Genomic DNA, 16,201 nt, shown 5'->3' with positions numbered 1-16,201 from the left:
GTGTTGAAGCAAAAAATATTTCTGGATCTTCTTCCTCTCCTTAGAATGTGATTTCAGAGCCAAAATACAGCTAAAAGATCATTCAGTCCATTGACTTTCAAACTGGACTCAGCAACTCCCACCCTGGGGTCCACCTCAGGGAAAAGAGAGGGGCAAAGGTCTGAGCAGGTTGTCAGGGTCTCTCACTCTGTCAACCAAAGAAGCTGATTTTAGTTTCTTAACATATTGAAAGTGAAAGTCGCTCAGTCGTGCCCGACTCTTTGCGACCCCATGGACTATACAGTCCATGGAATTCTGCAGGCCAGAATACTGGCGTGGGTAGCCTTTTCCTTCTCCAGGGGATCTTCCCAACCCAGGGATTGAACCCAGGTCTCCCACATTGCAGGTGGATTCTTTACCAGCTGAGCCACCAGGGAAGCCCAAGAATACTGGAGTGGGTAGCCTATCCCTTCTCCAGAAGATCTTCCAGATCCAGGAATCAAAGTGGGGTCTCCTGCATTGCAGGACTCCTGCAATGGTAGGAGTTGACTCCTACCAATGGCAGGAGTTGGTAAGACTCCTCTTTACCAACTGAGCTATCAGGGAAGGTCCTAACATATTGAGCTTCCCCCATATGACTGTAATTAAAGAGTTCTACTGCTTTTATTTAAAATAAAACTGCTTATTCGGCCTAATCCTCTAACTTTAAAAATGAAATAACTGAGACTCACGATCTCTCCAGCAACTCAGCAAATCAAGGACTTTAGTCTCTTGACTCTCTACCCAGAACTCTTCACACTGGGTTAAATCACTCCCCTACAAATTCTTCAGCATTTTTACAAAATAAGGAGTTCTAATTATACACAGATCAGTAACAAGTACAAAGGGAACAAATACAGGACAATCCCAAACTGAGCATGACTGTACTACAGACAATATATTAAGTAGTTACCATACAGGCTTTCTCTAGGAATCTCTAATCTATATACTTGAACAAATTGGTTCTCTGATGTTTTTTCATCCATCCAAAGACAATATGGTAATCCCCTGGCATGGAACACACTTAGCACTTGGTAGAACGCCTCCCACACAAGTACAACAGATAGTAGCTATTACTATTACTTGTGGCTCAGACGGTAAAGAATCTGCGTGCAATGCTGGAGACCCCAGGTCAATCCCTGGGTCTGGAAGATCCCCTGGAGAAGGGAATGGCAACCCACTCCAGTATTCTTGCCTGGAGTATCACATAGACAGAGGAGCCTTGCCCGTTACAGTCTATGGGGTTGCAAAGAGTTGGACACAGCTGAGCAGCTAACACTAACTACTCTGCTTGCGCAATAACCTTTTGGAATAGGGACCCTCAAACTTGCCCAAGGTCACACAGCTAGTAAGCAGGACAGCTAGATGGTGAACCCAAGTTCCAAAGACCATATTCCTTTAAGAATGCTACCCTGTTTGGCCAAGTCATTGATCTTCTCCATGCCTTATCAACATCACCTACTTCACAGCAAAAGTTAAGGTCAGCAAAAGCTCTTTGAAAAATCCTATGCATACCTAAGGTAAATTTCACTAGGCAGAATCCTCCTAAAAAGAGCAACTCACTAACATCAGCCCTCCACCCTGGGAAAACAAGGAAATGGACTGAAAATGGGGTTAGAGTGTCACTTATCTCTAACCTTTCGACCCTACATATAGCCACAGAAAGAAATGCTTTGCTCTTCCAGGACCATCCACAAAGGGAAGAGACAGAGGCCTTTCCTTCCAGTCCTACTGCATTCCCCATCAAGTATGTGTCTCCAGTTAAAATTCATTTAAGGCAATGGCAACCCCACTACAGTACTCTTGCCTGGAAAATCCCATGGACGGAGGAGCCTGGTGGGCTACAGTCCATAGGGTTGCTAAGAGTCGGACACGACTGAGTGACTTCACTTCCACTTTTCCCTTTCATGCACTGGAGAAGGAAATGGCAACCCACTCCAGTATTCTTGCCTGGAGAATCCCAGGGACGGTGGAGCCTGGTGGGCTGCCGTCTATGGGGTCGCACAGAGTCAGACATGACTGAAGCGACTTAGCAGCAGCATGGAACATCCATAATGCACCCACCATCCTGCCAAGTGCTAGAGAGAGATGGTTACGACTTGACCCCTGCCTTTAAGGAATCAGAACGCTAGGCCTAACTATAAAGCAAGAATAAAGAAGCCTCCCTGACTGTCTCACAAAACACAGCGCCCACTCCTCTGCTCCTTGTTCTCTTTTCCTGTTTTTTTCACTTAATACATTTCACCACCTGATAAATGTGCTGGGAGCTTAGAAACAGCAATTAACTGTGCCCAAGGGTGTGGTCTGGGAAGGAAATTGTGTATATTAAGCCTCAGAAGTCCTGGGAAAGTGAGGAACAGGACAGGGAGACCATTCTTTAATGCCAACTTCCCCCTCCCCACCGGTGTCTCCCTCAGCTCCAACTCATACTAGCAAGATGCCCCACCAACTGTCTCTCACGAGCCCCCTTCCCCAAAAGTTTTGAACCCAATTCCAAGTGGCCCTATGCAGCATTCTGGAGGCTGGCTCTTTTTCCTGTCCTGGTGGGCCAGGAAGGTCTGAAATAGTACATACTCAAACTTGGTCTGCCCTTTCCCCCAACACAGCTGCCATGATTCACTTCCTGTTCCCAACAGTCATTTAAAGTAGAGGATCTGCAAATTTTTTCTTTCAAGTTTGATGGTATCCATATAAGTATATGACTTAGCTTGACAGCAAGTATTTTAGGCTTTGTAAGGCCTAAGGTCTCTGTCCAACTACTCATCTCTGCCATTGCAGTGTGAAGCAGCCATACACAATACATAAGCAAATGACGTGTCTGTGTTTCAACTAAACTTTATTTACAAAAATAGGCAGTGGGCCTGTGGACCAGTTTGTAAGTCCCTGATCTAAAGGAAAATGGGAAAACTATTTTAAAGCAGCTTCCTCCTGACAATTCCTAGTTGCTGCTGCTGCTGCTAAGTCGCTTCAGTCGTGTCCGACTCTGTGCGACCCCATAGATGGTAGCCCACCAGGCTCCCCTGTCCCTGGGATTCTCCAGGCAAGAACACTGGAGTGGGTTGCCATTTCCTTCTCTAATGCATGAAAGTGAAAAGCTACCTGTCTTAAAACCTTCGGCTATCCACATGTCACCATCACTTCTTGAGTATATTTAATTACTGAACTTAAATGATTTTTCCCAGAATCATAAATTCATCTTAGATAGGCATTTTTTGATTTTAGATTTAGATATGCATATTTTAGATATGCAAACCTTGGGGTTGGGAGCCCAACGAGCATATAGAGATTCTCTGGGTTGGATATGATTTAGAGATCACCTGATCCAACCTCCCACTCAGTGAAGAAATTATCTAGCAAGTAGTCATTCAGCTCCTATTCAAACGATTCTAATGACAGGAAGGATACTCATTTCCTCCCAAGGCAACTCATTTCATCTTCAGACACCTCTAAGGCAAGATACTCTACTTGTTTCTTCTCAGTACATTTTACCACTTAATTCTTCATGAATTTGCTTACTGTCTCTTTACTAGATTGTATGATCTACGAGGTCAGGAACTTGTTTTGTTTTGGGACCTCTTTTTTACTGCTGTCTTTCCAGCTGTTTGAACTGCAGTACATAAATGGTATAAAGTAATCATTTACAGAGAGGAAGGAAGGGAGGGCAGGCAAATAAAACAATGCTGCATTTGGGGGACTTGAAGTAACTCAGCAGTACTGACATGACAGGCCCAAGGGAACAGCAGGGCAGGTAAACTGGTATGGTTGGTGCAACACAGAAGCCTTGAAATCTCACAGCAAGGGCGGAGGCTGAAGTGGTAATGTTTGAGGAACACATTTAGAATTCTCCCCTTTCCCTTTTCCTCTTTCTTCCAAGCCTCCCCTGCCCCATTCTGATGGTTGATCATCTCTCACTGCAGTTTTCTGAAGTCTGTTCAAAAAGCCCCTCCTCCAAAAAAAGCGCACAGCCCTAAAACTTGTACATACAAAATCCCCCTCTTATGCACAAGTGATATGTTTCAAGACCCCTGGTGGATGCCTGAAACCACACACAGTACCAAACCCTATATGTACTATACACTTGACCCTGGAACAACATGGGTTAGGGGCAACGACCTTCTAAGCACTCAAAAATCTGTGTATAACTTACAGTTGGCCCTCCATATATTCAGTTCCTCTGCATCCTGGGTTCTGTGTCTATGGATTCAACCAACTGCAGACCACGCTGTACTGTAGTATTTACTATTGAAAAGCATCCACATAAAAATGGACCCACACAGTTCAAACCTGCACTGTTCAAGAGTCAACTGGATAAAGGCTGGGTCAAGAATTCATTCACATTACTCAGGAGAGCAAGCAACTCTGAGTTATAAATTCTTTATTTCTGTGTATGTGTTCTTAGTCATGTCCTACTCTTGGTGACCCTTTGGACTGTAGCCTGCCAGGCTCTCTGTCCATGCAATTTTTCAGGCAAGAATACTGGAATGGGTTGCCATTACCTCCTTCAGAGGATATTCCTGACCCAGGGATCAAACCTGCTTCTCTGGCGTCTCCTGCACTGCAGGCAGATTCTTTACCTGCTGAGCCATCAGGAAAGCCCCCTTTTATTTCTGCAGTTTTCCATTTAATATTTCTGGTTGACCTGATCCATCTTACACTTCCATTATTTACCTTTTTTTTTTTATTTCAACTTGAAAGTTAGTTTTGATCAATAGTTTCAACTGTCTAAATATTTTCTATACCTTCCAATTTACAAGCATTCACTGTTTGTTTATCTAACAAGGACGTCTTTTCTGTATCTTCATCCAAATTGATTTTCAAATTGTTAAATAAAATATAACCAAGAAAAGCCCTCCAGAATGCCATTAAAAACAACCCCTCTAGATAAACATCAATCTATTAACCAGTACTTGCATATCACCTACATGCAAGCTGGCCCCAAATTCTGTCTTGGAGTCACATGAGAAAATGTTAAATACCTAATTTTAGCACTTAAGACATAATACTTATTTAGCATATTTCTGAACCCCCACTCCAGCCTAGGAGCCTTTTCAAAAAATGAACTGCCCTGATATACATCAAAGTGCTAAATATATGGTTAATTTTCCCTGGATGGTGTGATTTTTTCCCCCCTAATATTTCAATAACAAACTTGTACTGACTTTACAATTTACATAAAATCATGGCAAAACTTAAAGAAAAAGAAATGATCAGTTTGTATGAGTTAGTGACTTGCAGGGTCATCCCTATGTTCTTATCCTTTGCTTAACCTGTTTCAGAATTCTATCAGGATCACTGTCGAGTTTCTAATGATACCTTCAAGCCCATGTGACCTAGAGGTTAACTCTAGATAAATCAAACATCTCTATAGGGACAATCAGGATTTGGCTCTGCCTTCAAAAACTATGTCCAGAATCCATTCCTTTCTGGCTATGCAGCACTGCCACCCTCGTCCCTGTCCTGACTACTGACAGAGGCAAAAGCTTTCTACCTGGTCTCCTTGCTTCTGCCATTGCCCGTTTTCCCCCATCCTCCACAGTCTATTCCCCAACAGCAAACAGAGTAAGCCTTTTAAAACATAAGCCAGGACTTCCATGGTTGTCCAGCAGTTAAGATTCTGCATTCCCAATGCAGAGGGCCCAGGTTTGATCCCTGATCCGGGAACTAGAGCTCATATCCGCCACTGAAGATCCCACATTCACCATTAAAAAGACCCGGAATGCTACAACTAAGACCTGGCACAGCCAAATAGATTAAGTATTTATTAAAAAGAAAAACAAAAAACAAACAAGTGAAATCATGTCTCTCTTCTGCGGTCCACTCCTCGGTGGCTCCTATCTCAGAATAAAATGCACTGCAAAGGCCCTACCCCCTCGGTGAGCTGCAGCTGGCTACTTCTCTGCTCTGGCCCCCTGAGTGCTGTCCCAGCTACTCCTCTCCAGCACACCGGCGGCACTGTTGGTCCTGGGACAGCAACAGTCACACTTATGTCTCAGGGCTTTTACATCTGCTGTTCCTTCTGCCTGGAATGCTCTTCTCCCAGGTAATTCCCTGGGTGTGTTTCTCACTTCTTTCAGATCTTGGCTTCAAGTATCACTTCATCAGAGACATTTCCAGATGACCTTACATAAAGTAACAGTCTCTCAGCTCCTCATCAGTTCCAATTACCACCTTACCCTGCTTTTGTTCTTCTGAGCACCTATCACATATAGGTGTTGTATATCTAACTATTCACTTTTTTAATGTTTTGACCCATTAGAGTATATTCCCTCAGAACAAGAATTTTTTTCTGTTTTGTTCAATACTGAGTACTTAGCTCTAAGAACCATGCTAGACATGTGGTAAGTGGTACCCTCAGGACATAAGCACAGTATATGGCAAAATATGTATGAGAAGTACATGTAACAAATTTTGTTGATGAAAATGATTACTCCCCCCTCCCAAATTCACCAAGTATATTAAAAAAAAAAAAAGGTGCTCCAATAAAAAGAGACTAAAGTACCCTCAGAAAGATCAATGAACAAATGAATACTGCCTGCCACTCCACCCAACCAAAAATGAATTTCATTACCTACCCAGTTCCCTGAGGTAGGAAAAATGCTCCAGGGGAAGGAACAGAACAAGAATCCTGAACCAATTAACAGGTCAAGAATCTGCCTTGAAATTCCCCACTCTCTCAAGAAGAGCCTGACCTGTCCCTAACTGTGCCTGCTTCCAGGCAGCCCCGTGAGACTGAGAAGTCTCACGAAGATTCCTTTCCTGTGTGCAGTCACTCCAGTGCGCAGAACCCATTTCCCAGACTCCTCCTCTGGTTGCCCCACTGCCCCGCCTCCCAGAGAGCCCTGCTCTAACTAGTCCACAGCCACCAACGAGGGACCAAGAACACGAGGGCCTCTGGCCACTCCGCTCAAGTGTCTTCTGTTTCGTCAGTACCCTCCACTTCCTTATTCAACACCACCAATAACACACTGGCACACAGAATCCAGAAAGGGCTCCGAAAAGGAACTAGCCGTCAGTCACTCCCTCAACCAAAAAGTGACGTGCTCAAAAGAGAAACATCTTAGTGAAATGGAAATAACCAGGTTTAAAACTTAGTTCTGCCATCTGCTACTCGTATGAATTTATTTATTTAAGAAGTTACTTAACCTCGCAAAGCTCATTTCTTTGTGGTGAAAATAACAACACTTACCTCACAGGGTTGGTGTAAATACTAAGGGAGATAATATCTGGCATATATTAAGGTTCAGTAAATGGTAGCTAGGCCTATTTCTGAAGACTGGCTGGTAGACAGAATGAGAAAACATGTGAGGTGCTTAGCGCAGTACTGGGTTCAGAACAGATCATCAATAAATACCTGCCTCTCTTGCAATGGTGGGAACATTGTAGACTTCAGAAACCACTCCCTCCCCCCAGCGGGCTGTGCACACTGGGTGTCACACTTACCATTTAGGTGATTGAAGTTTCCCGTCAATGCTTCTGGCTGCTCCCCCGATGCGTGCTGTCGTGGAAACGGTCACTCACGATCTTGCAATGGCAGCTGCCTCTTGACCTGGAGAGAATATAAATAGAAGGGTGCTAAGTGCTAAGTCGCTTCAGTCGTGTCCGACTCTGTGCGACCCCATAGACGGCAGCTCACCAGGCTCCGCCGTCCCTAGGATTCTCCAGGCAAGAATACTGGAGTGGGTTGCCATTTCTTTCTCCAGTGCATGAAAGGGAAAAGTGAAAGTGAAGTCGCTCAGTCGTGTCCGACTCTTAGCGACCCCATGGACTGTAGCCTACCAGGCTCCTCCGTCCATGGGATTTTCCAGGCAAGAGTACTGGAGTGGGGTGCCATTGCCTTCTCCAAATAGAAGGGTAGAGATAGGTAAAATGTGAATCGCACAAGACTGGGCTGAGCCTGTCTCCCTCCTCGGGGAAGAGGGGGCATCTGGCTTTGGAAACTTCCCCTTTCCTATTGGATGGCATGGTCCCAAGACTACACGGTCATTCCTCAAAATTAACAGACCTATACATTCCCCAATGGTCTAAACATTCATAGGACAGCTTACCTCCAGAAGGGATCTCAGAAATGTAGTTAAATGCCCTCATTTTAAGGAAGGAAACTAAAGCTTGGAAAGGGTGAGTCACACAATTGCTTAGGGCTGAAGCTGGATTCCACTAAAAATAAGATGTTCTGGAATATGGGCAAGGAAAAAAACCCAAACATCTGTGATGTATCCACCACACCCTGGACAATATGTTTTATGTTTTATACCAGACAATAACACAATAATGTTACCCCCTTATAGACAAAGAATCTAAATTTCAACAAGACAAATGACTTGTCCAACATCTTAGTTGTGAGTGACAGAGACTTTAAATCTAAGACTGTCCAACTACAAAAGTCATGTCACCATGCTGACTCTCATTGGGGGTACCTTCTAGACTTGGTTCTCAAAACAGCCCTGAACCAGCCAATATCAACTAGAACAAACACAGAGCCCCTCAAACTTCCCTGGTGGTCCAGTGGTTAAGAATCTGCCTGCCAGTGTGGAGGACACGGGTTTGATCCCTGGTCTGGGAAGATCCCACAGGCCTCGGGGCCAGTAAGTCCATACGCAGTAACTACTGAGCCTGCCCACTGAACTACTGAAGCCCATGTACCCTAGAGCCCATGCTCCACAAAGAGAAGCTGCTGCAATGAGAAGGCTGTGCACCAAAACCAGAGAGCAACCCCTGCTCACAACTAGAGAAAGTCCACGCAGTAGCAAAGGCCCAGAGCAGCCAAATAGAAAAGAAAAGAAAATTTAAAAAACAGAGCCTCTCTGTCTGTAAACTTTACCCCCAGTTTTGTAACAAACCTTCTACAAGAGAGTTGAAAAGCCTCCTAACCCACTAAATCTTACCCCAACACTGGAGAAGAGTAAATGAACATCTGGGTTAAACCTCTGTCTATCCTGGTCTTAAGGAAGAATGGAAAGATGGCTTCTAAGCTAGTGGCAAGCTTAGAGGTTTCCGTGCCTGGCCCTGCACCCTCAGCTCCCCCCTTCAACACGGCTGCCCATCCCTCCCTTGCACACCCCACAGACCACCCTGTGACCTCCCTGCAAGGTTGCTTGGGCCCCTTTAATCCCATTTCCACACCTCCACTACCAACCCCATAACACACTCACATATACAGAATTTGCCTGTACCGCCATCCTCCTAGGGAGAAAGGCTAGAATAAAGATGGAGAAGTAATAAAATGATAGCTTTTCCCGAATGGTCTTTAAAAAGATGTGGGATTGAAGCCTCAAGCCAATAAGACCTAAGAGAGAATTATTGATAAGCAACGAACACAGCTAGAAAAGAAGTAGAAAAAGGACCTGTACTAAGGGCAGCACCTGAGGGATGGCTTGGGCGGGCATGGGAGAAGCTTTAGCTCTCTCTCACCACACCACCCACTTCAAAAACAGAATCAGTCTAAGCAGATTAAGTGTGGTTGCTATTCAAACAGCAGGACTGGTCCACAGACCTTCTGTCCTGCCCCCTCCACCCACCTTTTACACACACACACATCCCTTCCTTTGCATAGCCTAGAACCTTTCCTACATAAAAATTCTAAACTCCAAGAAATGGCCACATAAATCTGGTCTGTCTCCACCAAGGTCTCACAGCCCTAACGGTGACAGCAGCTCCTCTACTGAAAGCTGCTGCCCCCAACTCCAGCCAAATCTGCTGGCATATTAATAAAGCCCAGGAGCCTGTCTCTTCAAAACAGGATAGAATACCCTGCCAAAAATCAAACAAACAGGAACTCCAGATGATCCTCATTTGTTTTCCACCGACATAGAGTCTCTCCTTATTTCTAAGGGCAGATGATTTCTTTCCTTTGCTCCTGAATGTCATTTACTTCTTGCATCCTCGGTGTACTGGTCCTCTGTCCCCAGAAACAAAGGATACCTGTAAACATCCTCAAACTCTTCAGCGCTGCCTCTTCAGAGCCTTTCCACCCCGACAGATCTTGCCACGTCACTTCCCTGAGGCATCTCTTCTGGTGCTTTGTGCTGTTACTGTTGGTGGTGATGGTGGTGGTTCTGTGTGTATGTGCTATCTGTCTAGGAAAAGAGATAAAAGGATCCTTACAGATCATGGGAGTCCAACTGCCTCATTTTCCAGAGGAGAAAAGGAGTCCCAGCAAAGGAGAAGAAGCTGGCCCAAGTAGCAAAGCTGGCTGAAGTGAACACATTGAGTCCACCTGAGATAATTAACCAGCCACAGAAAGGAAATGCATCAGTCCATCCTCATTTGATTGCTGAATGTAAAAGTTCTCTCACTCTTTGGGCTCAGACCTAGGTTGCAGTGATGTGACTAAAGGGACCAAGGTCAGAATCGTGGGTAAATACAGGACCCATTATAGTATTAATAACTCCATCAGGAAAACGGTGAAGAAAGTTGAAATTAGCCAGCACACCAAGTACACGTGCTCCTTCTGTGGCAAAACCAAGATGAAGAGACGGCCTACGGACAGCTTGCACTATGCTTTCTGCATGACAAAGGCAGCTGCCAGCTGCAGTGCTCGGACCTACAACACTGTTTCTGCTGTCACAGTAAAGTCAGCCATCAGAAAACTGAAGAGACTGAAGGACCAGTAGAAGCACCACCATTTGAAATGGTGCTAACCCATAATACATGAGTTAATTCACATAACAACAACAACAAAACTCAAATGTGTATCACTTTTGTTCCCAAAACACTTTGATAATGGATAAAAATGCTAGTGGGAGTTCTGCTTCCAGTACACTCCTGCCACAAACAACCAAACGCTCTGAACAAAATATAAAAAGAAACGACTATCTGAAGTGCATAATGGCTAGCAGCAGAATTTAGAGAGTTGAAAACTGGAAGAAAGGACTGGCAGGGCATGAATTCCCCATTTTTTGGAGCTTTGACTTGAGGGTTGTCCAGCTGAAGTTCCAGTTAAAAATCAAACCCAAGGTTTTCTATCCACTGGAACCGGAGGACAGGGAGACCAGGGCAGCCACAGACAGTGAGAAGACAGCCAGAGATGGCGAGCCCAGGTTCTGCTCGATGCTCTGCCCAGTCTCCAGCTGACCCCTGAACCATAACTTCAAGGGCAGAATCCAAGGACCTCAGCTAAGGACAAAAGGACCGGACTGAGATCTGAACTGCCACCCACCACACATGAGACAGAATGTGCAATTTTAAGTCTGACCAAGTTAACTGCCTGCTAAAATAAACACACCAATGGAAACTAGTTTCTATAACATAACATTCACATGCATCCATGTCAAGGACACAATCCCAAATTACATGAAGAACTAAAAGAAGTAAACCCATTTGCAAGAGAGAAAAAAAAAAACAATCAACAGAGGGCAACACTAAGATGACCCAGATGTTGAAATTATCAGACACGGATATTAAAGCAGCTATTGTAACACCTATTAAAAGCACAGAAATCGGTGGGGCAGGGGAGGGGGTGGAAATTTTACAACAGAAATGCAGGATCTGAAATTTTAAAGATCTCTGAATGAAGCAGGGCAAAGGCTAACAGAGTTCTGCCAAGAGAATGCACTGGTCATAGCAAACACCCTCTTCCAACAACACAAGAGAAGACTCTACACATGGACATCACCAGATGGTCAACATCAAAATCAGATTGATTATATTCTTTGCAGCCAAAGATGGAGAAGCTCTATACAGTCAGCAAATACAAGACCTGGAGCTGACTGTGGATCAGATCATGAACTCCTTATTGCCAAATTCAGACTGAAATTGAAGAAAGTGGAGAAAACCACTAGACCATTCAGGTATGACCTAAATCACATCCCTTATGACTATACAGTAGACATGAGAAAAAGATTTAAAGGACTAGATCTGATAGACAGAATACCTGATGAACTATGGATGGAGGTTCATGACATTGTACAGGAGACAGGAATCAAGACCATCCCCAAGAAAAAGAAATGCAAAAAAGCAAAATGGCTGTCTGAGGAGGCCTTACAAATAGCTGTGAAAAAGCAAAGGAGGAAAGGAAAGATATATCCATTTGAATGCAGAGTTCCAAAGAATAGCAAGGAGAGATAAGAAAGCCTTCCTCAGTGATCAATGCAAAGAAATCGAGGAAAACAATAGAATGGGAAAGACTAGAGATCTTTTCAAGCAAATTAGAGATACCAAGGGAACATTTCATGCAAAGATGGGCTCCATAAAGGACAGAAATGGTAGGGACCTAACAGAAACAGAAGATATTAAGAAGAGGTGGCAAGAATACACAGAAGAATTGTACAAAAAAGTTCTTCATGACTCAGACAATCACGATGGTGTGATCACTCACCTAGAGCCAGACATCCTGGAATGTGAAGTCAAGGGGGCCTTAGGAAGCATCACTACAAACAAAGCTAGTGGAGGTGATGGAATTCGAGTTGAGCTATTTCAAATCCTCAAAGATGATTCTATGAAAGTGCTGCACTCAATATGCCAGCAAATATGGAAAACTCAGCAGTGGCCACAGGACTAGAAAAGGTCAGTTTTCATTCCAATCCCAAAGAAAGGCAATGCCAAAGAAGGCTCAAACTACCGCACAATTGCACTCATCTCACACGCTAGTAAAGTAATGCTCAAAATTCTCCAAGCCAGGCTTCAGCAATACGTGAACTTCCAGATGTTCAAGCTGGTTTTAGAAAAGGCAGAGGAACCAGAGATCAAATTGCCAACATCCGATGGATCATCGAAAAAGCAAGAGAGTACCAGAAAAACATCTATTTCTGCTTTATTGACTATGCCAAAGCCTTTGTGTGGATCACAGGAAACTGTGGGAAATTCTGAAAGAGATGGGAATACCAGACCACCTGACCTGCCTCTTAAGAAACCTGTATGCAGGTCAGGAAGCAACAGTTTGAACTGGACATGGAACAACAGACTGGTTTCAAATAGGAAAAGGAGTACATCAAGGCTGTATATTGTCACCCTGCTTATTTAACTTATATGCAGAGTACATCATGAGAAACGCTGGGCTGGAGGAAGCACAAGCTGGAATCAAGATTGCCGGGAGAAATATCAATAACCTCAGATATGCAGATGACACCACCCTTATGGCAGAAAGTGAAGAACTAAAGAGCCTCTTGATGAAAGTGAAAGTGGAGAGTGAAAAAGTGGGCTTAAAGCTCAACATTCAGAAAACTAAGATCATGGCATCCGGTCCCATCACTTCATGGCAGATAGATGGGGAAACAGCAGCTGACTTTATTTTTCTGGGCTCCAAAATCACTGCAGATGGTGACTGCAGCCATGAAATTAAAAGACGCTTACTCCTTGGAAGGAAAGTTATGACCAACCTAGATAGCATATTAAAAAGCAGAGATATTACTTTGCCAACAAAGGTCCATCTAGTCAAGGCTATGGTTTTTCCAGTAGTCATGTATGGATGTGAGAATTGGACTATAAAGAAAGCTGAGCGCCGCAGAATTGATGCTTTTGAACTGTGGTGTTGGAGAAGACTCTTGAGAGTCCCTTGGACTGCAAGGAGATCCAACCAGTCCATCCTAAAGGAGATCAGTCCTGGGTGTTCATTGGAAGGACTGATGTTGAAGCTGAAACTCCTATACTTTGGCCACCTGATGCAAAGATCTGACTCATTGGAAAAGACCCTGATGCTGGGAAAGATTGAGGGCAGGAGGAGAAGGGGACGACAGAGGATGAGATGGCTGGTTGGCATCATCGACTCAATGGACATGGGTTTGGGTGGCCTCAGGGAGTTGGTGATGGACAGGGAGGCCTGGCATGCTGCGGTTCATGGGGTCGCAAAGAGTCGGACACGACTGAGCGACTGAACTGAACTGAACTGAACTGAATGAGTGGGCTTAAGAAGAGAATGGAGATTTACACAGAAAAGAGTCAATGAAACTTGTAGATCAACAGAGATTATTCAAACTGAAATAACTGGGTCATCCACAGTCTCTAGAAAATTCAACCTCAGGCCTTTCACCTAAGTTTATGTGGTGATTACTTTCTGTTATCAGAAAAACAGATATCAGAGAGAACCAGAATGACTAAGGATCACAGAGAAACCATTACCTGCAATCCTTTTGGACCAGGTTTACCCCCATCTACTAATTAACCTCTTGTGGCCTTTCAAATATAAGCAAAGAAGAAAGTATAAAGGTGGAAAATGAAAAGGCAGGGAAAAAAATGTAAACATGAGACAACCATACTATTCAAAGTCCTAAGAATCAAATCTAATGCTCCACTGTGTGTACTGACAAGCCAGGAGATAGTCATGTTTTCCCCCATAATTGCTGAGGTGGCATTCTCAGGATTATTACTGAGGAAAGTCAGGAGCGATTTTAACCTTTCTTGCCCTATGTGGTCTCTTCCACAAAAATCCATCCTAGGCAACAGGTACTAGCAGGATGGGGTGGGACCAACCAAACGGTGGTCCGGAGCTGAAGAGAGCAACTTGGTGACAGCCAACCTAGTGCCACCACTGGCCAGCATCCCACGCTTAAGTCATTGAGTTGGAGTTCGGCTGCAAGACCTGTCCATTCCCGTAAGCCCTGCCTTCCTCCCGCCTCTCCTCTCCGCCTAGGCCGCCCGCCTGCAGGGAAGAGAGTCCAGTGCAGGGGCTCTGCTCTCAAGTGCTGAGATTAATTCTTAAATTGTGTTAATAACAGAGATTTCATCACTTATCTCTGATGGAGGATAATGTCTGCTCGAATTATCTCTGTTCAAATAATGTCTTTCTTTTTCTGCTCCTCCCAGGATAACTTATTACTCCTGAAACTCTTAAGATGAGAAGAAGATACTCTTATCCTCCACCTGACAGATGAGCAAACAGACTGAGAGCTGTGTGACCCTTTGAGGAAACCTTTTAGGAAACAGAGACAGGACTGGTATCTAGTAATCCCACCTCTGAGCTATAGGGTTTCTTCACTTCACTAAAGAAGTCTTGCCCAACCAAGAGTTAAAAATATAGACTGGAATTGAAAACAAAGGGCTTAGGCTCTTAAGAACTTATTACTAACAAACAACTGATAAGACTAGCTTGCGATTAGCATTTCTGTTTAAATACAGGCCTTCAAGGATGCCACCTGGCTCTTCTGCTTCCTTTCCTAACTAGTAGGTTATAATTGAGACTAGGCTTCCTTGCAATTAGCCCATGTGTGTGGGGTTTAGCAACCAAACCACATGCCTGAAATTGTTGGTTAGTCACCTGTTTTAACAAAGTTGGCTGCTTCAGAAGAACATGCTGGCTGCCTTTAACCTCTAGAAGTCTATCATAAGGGTATCAAGGAGCCATAAGGATTTTATCAAGTAATGGCAAATGGGCTTCCCTAGTGGTTCAGTGGTAAAGAACCTGCCTGCCAATGCAGGAGATGCAGGTTTGATCCCTGGGTTGGGAAGATCCCCTGGAGAAGGAAATGGCAACCCACACCAGTATTTTTGCCTGAGAAACCCCATGGACTGAAGGAGCCTGACAGACTACAGTCCATGAGGTCACAAAGAGTTGGACGTGACTGAGCAACTAAAACAACAATGGTGAATATAGTTCAACAGCAAGTCACAGAAATTACCCTAAGGAGAAAGGAACCGAAGTGCTTTTATAACCTAATTTAATCTTCACAGTAACCCGATCAGGAAAATACCATCATGCTTATTTTATAAATGAGGAAAAATTAAAGGTTCAAAGTCATGGGCTGATAAGTGGTAACTGATAAGTGGAGTCTCACAGCTATTTCTGTCCCCAAATCTGCTTTCTCCTCTCCATTATACCTCTCTAAGCAATCTGCTCTCAGATCTCACCCAAAGAAAAGCCAGTCCTGATCCACAGTCCAAAAGTCACAAACCTTCATGAGGTTGATGGGTAGTTTGTTCATTCATTCAAATACTGACTGACAATGCATTAGGCTCTGGGGCAAGCACTGGGAATAAAACAGAGTAGAAACAGATTGTCTTCAAGGCATTTACTGTTTAATACGATACTTTTCTAAGTACTGATTGCTCTTTACAACCCCAGGGACTGTAGCTCCCCAGGTTCCTCTGCCCATGGGATTCTTCAGGCAAGAACATTGGAATAGGTTTCCATGCCCTCCTCCAGAAGATCTCCCCAACCCAGGGATCCAACTCACGTCTCTTATGACTCCTGCATTGACAGGCAGATTCTTTACCACTAGTGCCACCTGGGAAGCCCAGAAAGTTCTTCCTTTCC

General features: G+C 44.2%; 1 protein-coding gene and 1 pseudogene across 16 annotated transcripts in view; one reads left to right on the top strand and one right to left on the bottom strand.

Annotated features, from left to right (window-relative positions):
• Positions 1–16,201, bottom strand: part of LUZP1 (leucine zipper protein 1) — a 91,385-nt gene that overhangs the window by 21,395 nt on the left and 53,789 nt on the right. For 6 of the 16 annotated variants that reach the window (XR_014078247.1, XR_014078246.1, XM_081574525.1 and 3 more), the window contains 2 exons: positions 9,937–10,091; positions 7,459–7,564 (listed from right to left, as the gene is read on the bottom strand). The gene's annotated coding sequence lies outside the window, so the exon portion shown is untranslated. Of the gene's footprint in view, positions 1–7,458; positions 7,565–8,063; positions 8,189–9,936; positions 10,092–16,201 lie in introns of all 16 variants that reach the window. The other 10 variants (XM_081574528.1, XM_081574527.1, XM_081574536.1 and 7 more) reach the window with 4 other exon arrangements.
• Positions 8,976–10,628, top strand: LOC145540512 (large ribosomal subunit protein eL43 pseudogene; annotated as a pseudogene).

Source organism: Giraffa tippelskirchi, chromosome 3, assembly GCF_054371585.1.
Source record: "Giraffa tippelskirchi isolate mGirTip1 chromosome 3, T2T-mGirTip1v1.2.pri, whole genome shotgun sequence".
NCBI classification, from domain to species: domain Eukaryota; kingdom Metazoa; phylum Chordata; class Mammalia; order Artiodactyla; family Giraffidae; genus Giraffa; species Giraffa tippelskirchi.
This window is presented reverse-complemented; position numbering and strand designations above follow the sequence as displayed.